General features: G+C 37.1%; 1 protein-coding gene across 1 annotated transcript in view; it reads left to right on the top strand.

Moving 5' to 3' along the window:
• The window catches only part of LOC107717593 (A-kinase anchor protein SPHKAP-like), a 75,954-nt gene that overhangs the window by 19,396 nt on the left and 45,137 nt on the right, over nucleotides 1–11,421 (top strand). The gene's annotated exons all lie outside the window — the stretch shown is intronic.

An 11,421-nucleotide genomic window follows, 5' to 3' on the forward strand; every position in this document is an offset into this window, starting at 1 on the left:
TATATATATTAACAACAAAATTGGCTTTAATGATAATTGCTTATTATATCATTTATATTATTATTATTCCATTACACACAAGCAATTTTAATTTAACAATTATTGTAAAGCAATTTTTAAATGAATATTCATATATACAGATAATATTTAATATACGTAAGCTATAGAATCAATAGATAACGCTTTAAAAATGACTACATGTGACCTTATATGTTCAAGTCTCTATCACTATATATTATCAACTATATAAACTAACTTCACAAGTTTCACTTGTGACTGCACTGATAGAGCAAGATAATTTATTTTATATGTCCTCTTTCATGGACAGGTACTTTCTTCAGTGTAAATGTGTTTAAATTCCTCATATTCTTCAATCTATTAAAGGGTTAGTTCACCCAATATGAAAATTAGCCCATGAATTACTCACCCTCAAGGCATCCTATAGGTGTGTATGACTTTCTTCTTTCAGACGAATCCAGTCGGAGTTATATTAAAAATTGTCTTTGATCTTTCAAGCTGTTTAATGGCACTCAGCGGGTGTTGCAGTGCTTGAATTCCTCTGAAAGAAGGAAGTCATATACGCCTAAGATGGCTTGAGGGTGTAGCGTCTGCGTAGAATCATGCATGATCTTTGGGTTTTATCCCTTTAACCTTTAGCAAAAGAGTTCAGAAGAGAAGTGAATCACACAAGCTCTGTGTTGCAAGGCATGCGATTGGCTGTTCGCCACTGATGTCACACATTCACGCGCACACTCTCCTCTAACTCAGGATCAAAGCCTGAGTTGAGAAAGAAAGTTGATGATCAGCATAATGGTACCAACAAAGCCAGATTGGAGTGGTTTGGTTTTGTCAACTCAAAACTAATCCTGTAACTCTGAATTTGTTCAACTACCATCATGGTACAGGTTCCTGATGCATGTCAGTGCTGTATCAGTGTTTGGCCAATAACACTCTATCAGTCATTAAAGAAGCAGTAAATCAAAACACATGTATTCATAATAATGTCAGTAGAGGCTTTGATAAAACATCTGCTGCTTGTATGCCTTCTGCATAATTTGTATTAGAGAATAAAACTGTCCCCAATAATGTCATAATAGCACGTCCCTAAAGAGACACATTTTCCGGTAGCTTTTATTGCAGAGTGCCTTAAAGGAATACAGTAGTTCACCCCCCCAAAAAAATCTTCTGAATATTTACTTACCCTCTGGCCATCCAAGATATAGATGAGTTTGTTTCTTCATGGAAACAGACTTAGAGAGATTTAGCATTACATCACTTGTTCATCAATGGATCCTCTGCAGTGAATGGGTGCCGTCAGAATGAGAGTCCAAACAGCTGATAAAAACATCACAATAATCCACATGTATATCCATAAATAATGTCTTGTGGAGTGAAAGGCCCCGTGTTTGAAAGAAACAAATCCATTTATAAGGTGTTTTAACTTTAAACTGTCAAAACACTGGCCAAAACACGAGTCCATAATCCATAATAACGCTTCCCTCTGAAAAAGTCCATCCCCTGTTGTCCTCTCACATCAAAATCCACCCGCATAATTGTTTAGAGCTGTTTTGATCTGTTTTCACTGGTGAAGTGTGCTTTATCTGTGCATATTTCTCTCCTGATTCAGACGAGATGACTTTTTCCACTAGAGAAAGCAGTATTATGTACATGTTTGGAAATTGGACATTATGGAAATGTTTGGTCTCTGTTTGGTCTCTCATTCTGACGGCATCCATTCAGGTTCCATAAGTGAACAAGTGATGTAATGCTACATTTCTCCAAATCTGTTCCGATTAAAAAAAACTCATCTACATCTTGGATGGCCTGAGAGTCAGTACATTTTCAGTACATTTTTATTTTTTGGTGAACTATTCCTTTAATGTTGAATGGGGACTAGAGGTGGAAGGTTTTTTTTGCATTGTAGGATGCAAAAATGTGTTTGAGAGGTTGCTGATGGTTATCAGGGTTGAATCATACTAGTAATACTTACTGAGGATGCGGTATCTCTAGGGAAAATGACAGAATCACTGCTGGGTTTTGTTGGTCTTGTCATCTGTTATGCACTAAAAGATGCAGACAGCTGTTTCTCCAGTTACTCCTTTTCTCTCACATTCTTCCTGGTAAATCAGTGAAATATACAGTATGCAGTTTAAAAACACTTGTATACAGTATGTAGAGATGAGGAGTGATTCTATTTGAGCAGCTGACATGATATTTGAAGCAGTGACGTCAGTGTCCTGCGGTGTGACATAATTCATGTAAAAAAAAAAATGTAAACAAAATTTTTAAGATTCTTCTGTAATTGTCATGTAGCGCCTTTGACCTTCGGGCGTCCCGAGTTCGAGTCCAGGCTCGTGGACCTTTCTTGATCCCACCCCCCTCTCTCTCTCACCCACTTCGCTTCCTGTCGACCTACTGTCCTATCTAAATAAAAGGCATAAAACGGCAAAAATAAATCTTAAAAAAAAAAGATTCTTCTGTAATTATTTTTATACATGTAGCTTTTATGACCTCGTTAATTTAAAGACTGTACATACCAGTCACAAGTTTGGCATAATATTTATTTATATATTTATTTTTATTTATTTATTTCGAAGTCTTTAATGCTCACCAAGGCTGCAATTTTTTGATCAAAAGTATTACATGATCCTTCAGAAATCATTCTAATATGCTGATTTGCTGCTCAAGAAACATTTCTTATTATTATCAATGTTGAAAACAGTTGTGCTGCTTAATATTTTTGTGGAAACTTATTGTTTTGAACTTAATATTCATCAAAGAATACTGAAAAAAGTATCATGGTTTCCAAAAAAAGGTAAGCATCAAAAACTGTATCAAAAACTACATTGACAATAATAAGAACCATTATTAATAACTGAGCACCAATAAAAAATTAAGCAGCAAATCAGCATATTAGAATGATTTCTGAATGATCATGTGGCACTGAGGACTGGAGTAATGATGCTGAAAATTCAGCTTTACCGTCACTGGAATAAATTACTTTTTATAACATATTGAACTAGAAAACAGTTATTTTAAATGTTAAAAATATTAATATCATCTCTAATTTTTTTCATAAAATAAATTCAGCCTTGGTGATCATAAGAGACTTCTTTCAAAAATATTGAAAAATCTTACCACAAACGTTTGATCAGTAGTATGTAATATTTGTACTTTTCTGTAAATTCATTAGTCATACTAATTAAAATGAATAAATGAAGGGAAAATGTGATTCAGGTGGTGAAAAAAAAACAATGCCAGATATACATTTACATACACAAACAGTATGTGGGAAAAATTGCTTAAACTTAACATTTTGACTTTTAATTTGGGAAAAAAGTAAAAGTATATGTATACCCATAAAGACCTATTGTTTATATTATATCCAGACAATTTCCAATATGCGCTGATGTCAGTCTGCACACAATGTTCCATATTCCATGTAACACACTATTTCATGAGCTGTCGTTTATTATTATGCCTTCACTGTAAAAAATGACTGTGATTTTAACAGTAAAAGACTGTAAAAATGCTACAGTAAAAACCTGTTAACAGTAAGTTTCCATACTACAGTGGTGTGAAAAAGTGTTGGCCCCCTTCCTGATTTCTTATTTTTTTTGCATGTTTGTCACACTTTAATGTTTCAGATCATCAAACAAATTTAAATATTAGTTAAAGATAACACAAGTAAACACAACATGCAGTTTTTAAATGAAGGTTTTTATTATTAAGGGAAAACAAAATCCAAAACTACATGGCCCTGTGTGAAACGGTATTTTATTGTGAATTTAAGTTAAGTCTGTAAAACCTAAAATGTTGCTACCATATTTTTTACAATGAAGTTCTGGCAACCACAGCTGCCTGTATTTGACCGTAAATGTCACAGATTTTTATCTGTCTTCGTTTACTATTTACCGGTCTTTTATGAGCACAGTCGAGTTACCGCGTTCTGTTTATCAAATGAAACCGCAGTGACGTAGAGTTCCCCCGCTGTTTTGATAATGCCTGACTGCTCCAGCCTTATCTGGCATTCACTCCGGTCTGTGCGCAGGTCCCGCGCGCGAGTCTATTAACTAACAGCAGAGCGCGGCGCGAGCGCTGGAGATTCCTCCGCTGCACTGACGGACTGTGATGTGCTCGCGCTTGGGACAGGGGGACTGGCACGCGCCACAGCGCTTTGGCTTCTTGGCACGCAGGATAATATAGGAACATAAGGCTATTTAGTGCTCGTTTTTTTTTCGTGGAGGAGTGGCAGTAGCCCAGTGCCTTCTGAAAACATTGGGGTAAGTGTGCGCATTTTAACAATTTCATCATTTTCATCATAAATAGTGCATCACGAGACACTGTGCTTAATATAACAAATCTGAGATCCGATTGTATCTTCTAATATGCGTCTCAGCAACATAATTTAACGTTTGGTGGTATTAAAATTAAATTCACTTGTACTGAAACGACACGAAAAAGACTTAAATCACTAAACAATAATTGTGCGGGCGCTCCAGTGCGCGCGCTCCATGGTGCATGTGCAAGACGTGAAAAGTGCACAAGCTGCAAGATGTGGCGTGAATGTGTTTTTGAATTTGTTTGATTTGCTAACATTAGAATGTTTAGTCACAGGCTGTTTGTTTAGATTCAAGTGCATTGAGCGCCGTGCTGGTTATTGAGCTACGAACTGTTTGCTCCAGGATAAATGTCAAAGGCGATGTAGTAGAATTGATGCTCATGTCTCTCAACGACTGTGCGCAGAAAATAGCTCAAGATAAGGTGTCTTTGTAGATAAAATAACCTCTTTATCTCAGGTGGCTCGTGACGTCGCGCAGTGCACACTCATTTATTGCGCATCTGTTCGCGCGCTGGCTGTGGGGTATGGAAACGCGCTCCTTTTGTATTTTTATCTCTATTTATTTTGCATAATGATCCACCGGTTTCACCGTGATTGATATTTAGGCTCGGTTGTCAGTGATTTTGAGCTGTGGGAAGCGCGTAAAGCAGCGGTTCTCCCTAGCCTACACCACAGTCTCTGACCTAAACGCTCAACAGGATCATTTTAAAACTAACCGTGACAGCGGAATGAATTGTTTAAAACGAAGTGTCATTACAATCTTAAACTTCATTAGTCAGATCAAATTAAAGATGAAACGTTCCCCGGTTTGAGGGGGAATGAACCGTGGACGGTCACGGCAGCTGCACGAAACAAATCTCAGAAACGTTCATTAACAACTTGACTGTAATATACATTGCTTTCGTGTACAAGTACGTCCCATCGCTTACATTTGTTTAGTAAAATGACCGAAATGATGGACTTAAAAGTACTGTAAGCATTATAATACCACATGTAAATTATGTATTCAAACCGACAGATATAACTCAAATATATGTCGTGAAATAATCGTGCTGTCTCTGTGGCAGCTCTAGGCTCTGTAAACAGAATAAAAGAGAAAGGTGAGCGACCCGCCCTTGCATAGCCAATCAGAAAGGTTTACCGCCTGTCAATCATTTAGGATGTTCAGGTTTGTTGACATGTCTTTGGAGGCTCGTTTTTTATGGTTGCAGAAATGTTCATTCAGTAGATGCTTAGTGGCTTAGTGTCTATAGCGGAAGTTAGCAAAGAGTGACATAATTACTTCAACTGATATTTTAATTAATTTATTATTGCTTTGAATGTGTTTTTCCAAGTCTATCATTTATGGTGGAAAAACAGCCTATTTTTTAAGCAATTTTACTGTGAAATTCAACCGCCATGCCATGTAAACTCACATGCATGGTCACATGAGATCTGGAAGTATATGATCATATCTCCGCATTTGTAGGCCTGTCACGATAACAACTTTTTGTTGTTCGATATATTGCCCCAGAAATAATTGCGATAAGCGATATTATTGTCATTTTAAAGACCCTTTTATGCCACTGAATATATAATCATAATGTAACAGCATAATAATGCAAGAAGGCCTACACACTTCCAAATGACAATAAACTTTAAATTTTTAAGAATATTTAGACCATAGATACCTTAAAAAACCTGAATAAATAGTAAATAAAAATGTTTTAACAAAAAGTGCAAAGTAACAAGTAGAAAAAAGAAAAATGCACAAAGTTTATGGAGATTTTTCCATCTACAGATTTGTCCCTGACCTTCTTTTCTCTGTAAATTAAGGGTGCGCACTATTGCTGAAAAACACAATCACTACTCAGCAGTCAGATGTCCGTATGCACAAAGACACAGATCCCTAAACAAGGCCATATCTGCAAATGAAACTTTTTTAGTAGAATAATTTTTTTAAATTTGAACTAGCACCTCATGACTACACCACGTTATGTTTGAGAAGCTGCAAAAGACACGGGCGCAAGTGGAATGTACAAAACATGGTGACATTCATTTTTAAGTAAATATAATGGACGATATATTGCGTCACCAAAAATGATTGAGGTCATGTACATATATTGCGCGATAAGTCGATATATTGATTATTGCGACAGGCCTACGCATTTGCATAAAGTTAAACTTTTCTCAGCCTTGTCATGTGCCCAAATCCTGTCGCCAAATGTCACTGTTTGTCATGCCACTGGAAGTCACCAGCTCTCATTGATAATTGAGTTCACTGGCGTAAACAGGGCTTAAAACAGCATTTGCATTCACTTCCCGAAGCTGTGATTGACAGACTGAGAAAACTGAATGCGCTTTTGACAGGTCATCATGAGCAAAACGCACATTGGGAGTGTGTATTTTACTCTATATTTAATCGTGTTTTACTTTACGCACCATTACTGAAATGTTTCCAGCACACTTTTTTGTTGATAAATAATAAAGACTCTTCACGTAACCGTCGACACGATTTCCATAAAGACTGGAGCTTCAGTGTAGCTCAGGCCCACGACACATGCAAACACATCAGGCAGCTGCACTCATGTCCTCAAGGGATAATTTGAGGATTTTTAACATCTGTTTTCATTCAGCTGCAAAGCGATCACAAGAGTGGTGCATTTGATAGCTGTCAAATGGTGTTTATGGGTTTGTGTCATAACCCATTGCATTAGAAGGGGAACGAGTTCAATCTGACAGGAGCTGCACAAATGAGTGTCTGCTGTCTTGCAAATGCTAGAAATAGTAATGGTTTTACAGTAAATTTAGCTAAAATCATGACTTCTGGTTGAGCAATGGGAAAGGATATCACTTGAGGGGACATTTTCTTCATATGTAACTCATTTAGGACATCATATTACAAATATTAATGTGCAACCAAACAAATGTGTGCAGAGACCCTGTTGTGTAATACAACACATCAGTATCAAGGCAAACACTAAGGGGCAGTTCAGACAGAATGTGTGTGGTTTTTTTTTTTTGCATTTTAAAACATGACAAAAATGAAAAAATAAAATTGTGTCTCAAAATTGTGTCAGACGTGAGTGCAATGGTTTAAGATGTCCATCTAGCATGTGTCTACATAAAAAAAAAAACAATGGCGAAGCAGTGCAGTGGAATGCAAAAATGCAATTCTGTATGAACAGCCTCTAAAGGAGAAAATGCAGACTCACCAGTAGACTAAAGGAACTGTACTTCACAAGGGAAATTCACTTGCGCCTCTCTGAACATTCCAGGAATTTATCAATATCATCTCATGACACGCTTCATTTGTTTTAGATATATTCCTGCTGCAAGCTATTTCATAGTGATGGTGAGAAAATCAGCAGTGGGAAAAATTATAGATGATGCCTGTGCTTTACACCGTGTCCTAACTAGATGTTGACATGTTACTTTTCCATGTTAATCATAGATTTTATTTTGTGTTTTTTTCTATTTCTGTGACACCTCAGTGATTGTCTTCTGTTGCGTGTTTGTTTTGTACAATATTAAAACATTATAATTTGCATTTAGGTATGTTTTTTTGCATGACTTTAAAGGGGTCATATAATGCTGCTAAAAAGAACATTATTTTGTGTATTTGGTGTAATGAAATGTGTTTATGCGGTTTAAGGTTAAAAAAACACATTATTTTCCACATACTGTACATTATTGTTTCTCCTCTATGCCCCGCCTTTCTGAAACACGTCGATTTCTACAAAACTCATCGGTCTGAAAAAGCGAGGTGTGCTCTGATTGGCCAGCTATCCAATGCGTTGTGATTGGCCGAATACCTCAAGCATGTGACGGAAATGTTACGCCCCTAAAGGAAAAATTGAAATCGCATCATATGACCCCTTTAATAGCCATAATGAAGATGACAATGAAAAACTTACTTAAGATCTTAAAAAAAACTTAAAGGAAACAAGAACGTTCAAACTGTGAACAAACAAGTGTATTCCTTGACAAAGACTGTATCAGTCACTGAGTCCCTGTTTTGAATGATTTCGTTGTGAGTCCAAGACAACAGTGTTGGCTCCGCCCACACACTCTTCTGATTGGCTGTGATTTGTGATTGATTTTGTTGTGTCTGTTGCATCTGCATCTGGTGACAGACACATTGCTTGTCACGGAAGTCAGACACAATGTTTGAGTCACATAGCCAAAAGCGAACAATTATTAACTAAGAATAACTAAGAAAGAACTGTGTTTTGTCATTAACATGGCAGCCCTGGCTCTTGATCTGCCGAAGTGTTGATGGAAGGGATCTGAAGTATGGTTCTCTCATGCATTTTCATCAGCCAAACCACACATTACGGCAACATAATTGCTTGTAGTTGCAGCTCTTCTGAGTGTTTAGTGCTAAAAGATCTCTCAAGGCTCTCAGGCAATCCTTGATTGAGGACGAAAGGTATTCATAGAGATTTTGGATGAATATAAGCTGACATCCCAAAACAACACCTTAGAACGAAGCAGTTAAGCCTTCTGATGCTCAAGTGTTTGCCTTCCTGGATGGAAAGCTTATGTCATTTGCTATCTAACCTTTATGACCTTGAGGAAAGCCCAGCAGAGCCTGTCCTTTCTCAGGGATTGCTTGAGTACACAATCCGATAAGTGAGAGAAAAGACAATGGCATGAAATAAAAAGAGGAACAAAAACATGTACGCACAAGTCATAAGTCACAATAGTCGAGTAGTAACTGTTTTAGTTTTTTTTTTTTCTTATTTTGACATTTCTAGCTTGCTCACAGCATGCTGTGTTTCAGCTTTTTGAAATGTTACAACCGTGCACATTCAGACAGATGTCATGTCACATGCGTCACGTCTCAAGCTGTTTTTCAGCATTCTGCCATGAGTGTTGTGTTTTAAATCCGTTAAAAGTAGTCCAGACATTGAAAAACATGTCTCGTCTGTGCTCTCTTCCATTCTGTTGCACTCAAAACGATTTCTGAATGCAAGAACAAGTCTATATGTTCCCTGAAAATCAGGGATCATTCAGATAAACCACCAACTAATTGATTTTGTAAGTAGTTGACCATCGTTTTACAGTCCGTTACAGAAGGCACTAGATGAACTAGATGAAATCTTTGATTATAGATAATAAAGAATAGCTCATGTTTTGACTCGCATTTAGTTCACACTGACATCAGTTCATCATTTACCGTCATGTCATTTTGACTCCCTGTTTTATTTTGCCTGCGAAACACAAAAAGAAATCTTAGGAGGAAAGTTTTCAAGAAAGTAGAGATGCACCGATCGATCGGCCCGAGATCGGAATCGGCCGATTTTCCTCATGATCGGCCCGGATCGGTGATCGGCCGGTCAGTCTCACTTCTTTCCGATTCTGAGCCGATCCGATCCGTTTTGTTACCAGCGGCACAGGCAATAACATCAGCCGCGCATTCTTGCTCTCTTCTCTCCGACGACCCCTTCTCTCACACACACACACGTCTCATTCGCTCTGGTTAAATGCTTGTATAGCGCATTATTTTAGTCATTCCCGCAGATCGGCCAAGAAAATTGCAATCGGTGCATCTCTACAAGAAAGTGTATGATGACAGAAAACACGGTAAAAGTATCTACTAAAACTTTTAGCTACTTTTATGTAGTGAAACTGAATTCCAAGTCTTAAATTCTGTAGCTCCCAAATGTCGCAAATGTTGATTTGATTGATCACATTTAATGATGATTTAATTTAATTATCAGCTTATTTAATGATTCTTTTATAGTGCTTTTTGTTCTTTGTGAGGTTGACAGTATCTGTCCATTTAAATGGAAAAGAGCAGGCCGAAATCTCATTTAGTGTTTCACAATTGAGAGAAAATAAAACGGCATGAGTTTGGAACAGCATAAGAGTGAGTAAATGATGACAGAATCTATATTTCTGAGTAAACCATCCCTCTAAATTGCTTTCACATGCAATACAGATCCCACAATTAACCAGGGACCAACCGCTGCTGCCATAAAAATGGAGAGAACATACACTCTGCAGAGAAAATGTATGAATAAAATGCTGGTTCATTTATAATATAAACAAAAGAGTTTAATTTGTCTGTGTTCAGGGAGAATATGGAGCTCAGAAAGAAATGCTCTGGAGCAGAAGAACATCACTGCACATTGTATGATCTGCATAATGTTGTACTTCCGTCACCTCAGAGGATTGGCCGTGGTGTTTCATCCTTACTTAATGTATCCCCAGTAGTCAATTAATCTTGACCAATTTCATGTTATTTTCTTTTCCTTACTTTCACTGTCTCCTTTCACTGTCTTTATCTACAAATGGCATTTGCTTCATTTTATTCAGGCATCCAGACTTGACCCATTCTAGCACTTCTTCATTCCTAATGTTTTCTCAGTAAGAAGCAAATAAGACAGTTTGTTATAGAGTGCGACAGTCGGGTTTCGGAAGTAAAAACATTCTTTTTGTCCATAGGGAATTAGATTTTTAACAATAACTTATCAAACTTTAAAGACAGACCTACTGTGAGTTCTGAGGTTGTTAATCAATGGTATATGCTTTTGTTGAAGCCATCCACTCATATTATTTCAACTTATTTTGAAAATAATTGTTTAAAGTTCACCCAAAAATTAAAGTTCTGTCATCATTTACTCACCTTCATGTCATTTCAAATCTGTGTGAGTTTCTTTCTTCTGTTGAACACAAAAATAATATATTTTAAAGAATGTTGGTAACCAAACAGTTGACGGTAGCCATTGACTTCCATAATATGGAAAAAATGCCATGGAAGTCAGTGGCTACCGTCAACTGTTTGGCTACCAAAATTCATCAGAATCTTTTTTTATTATTATTGTGTGTGCGCGCGCGCATTTTTGTGACATAAATTTGTATAATGACATGGGTATGACATAGGTATTACAAAGAGAAGGTGACTTATGAGGACATTACCCCATGTCCCCATTTTTCAAAACGCTTATAAGTCATACAGAGTGAGTTTTTTTGAGAAAGTAAAAATGCACAAAGTTTCCTGTAAGGGGTAGGGTTAGGTGTAGGGCAATAGCACATACTGTTTGTACAGTATAAAAACCATAACGCCTATGGAGAGTCCCCACAAGGATAGC

Source organism: Sinocyclocheilus rhinocerous, unplaced genomic scaffold, assembly GCF_001515625.1.
Source record: "Sinocyclocheilus rhinocerous isolate Xijiao unplaced genomic scaffold, SAMN03320098_v1.1 scaffold240, whole genome shotgun sequence".
Lineage (NCBI taxonomy): Eukaryota > Metazoa > Chordata > Actinopteri > Cypriniformes > Cyprinidae > Sinocyclocheilus > Sinocyclocheilus rhinocerous.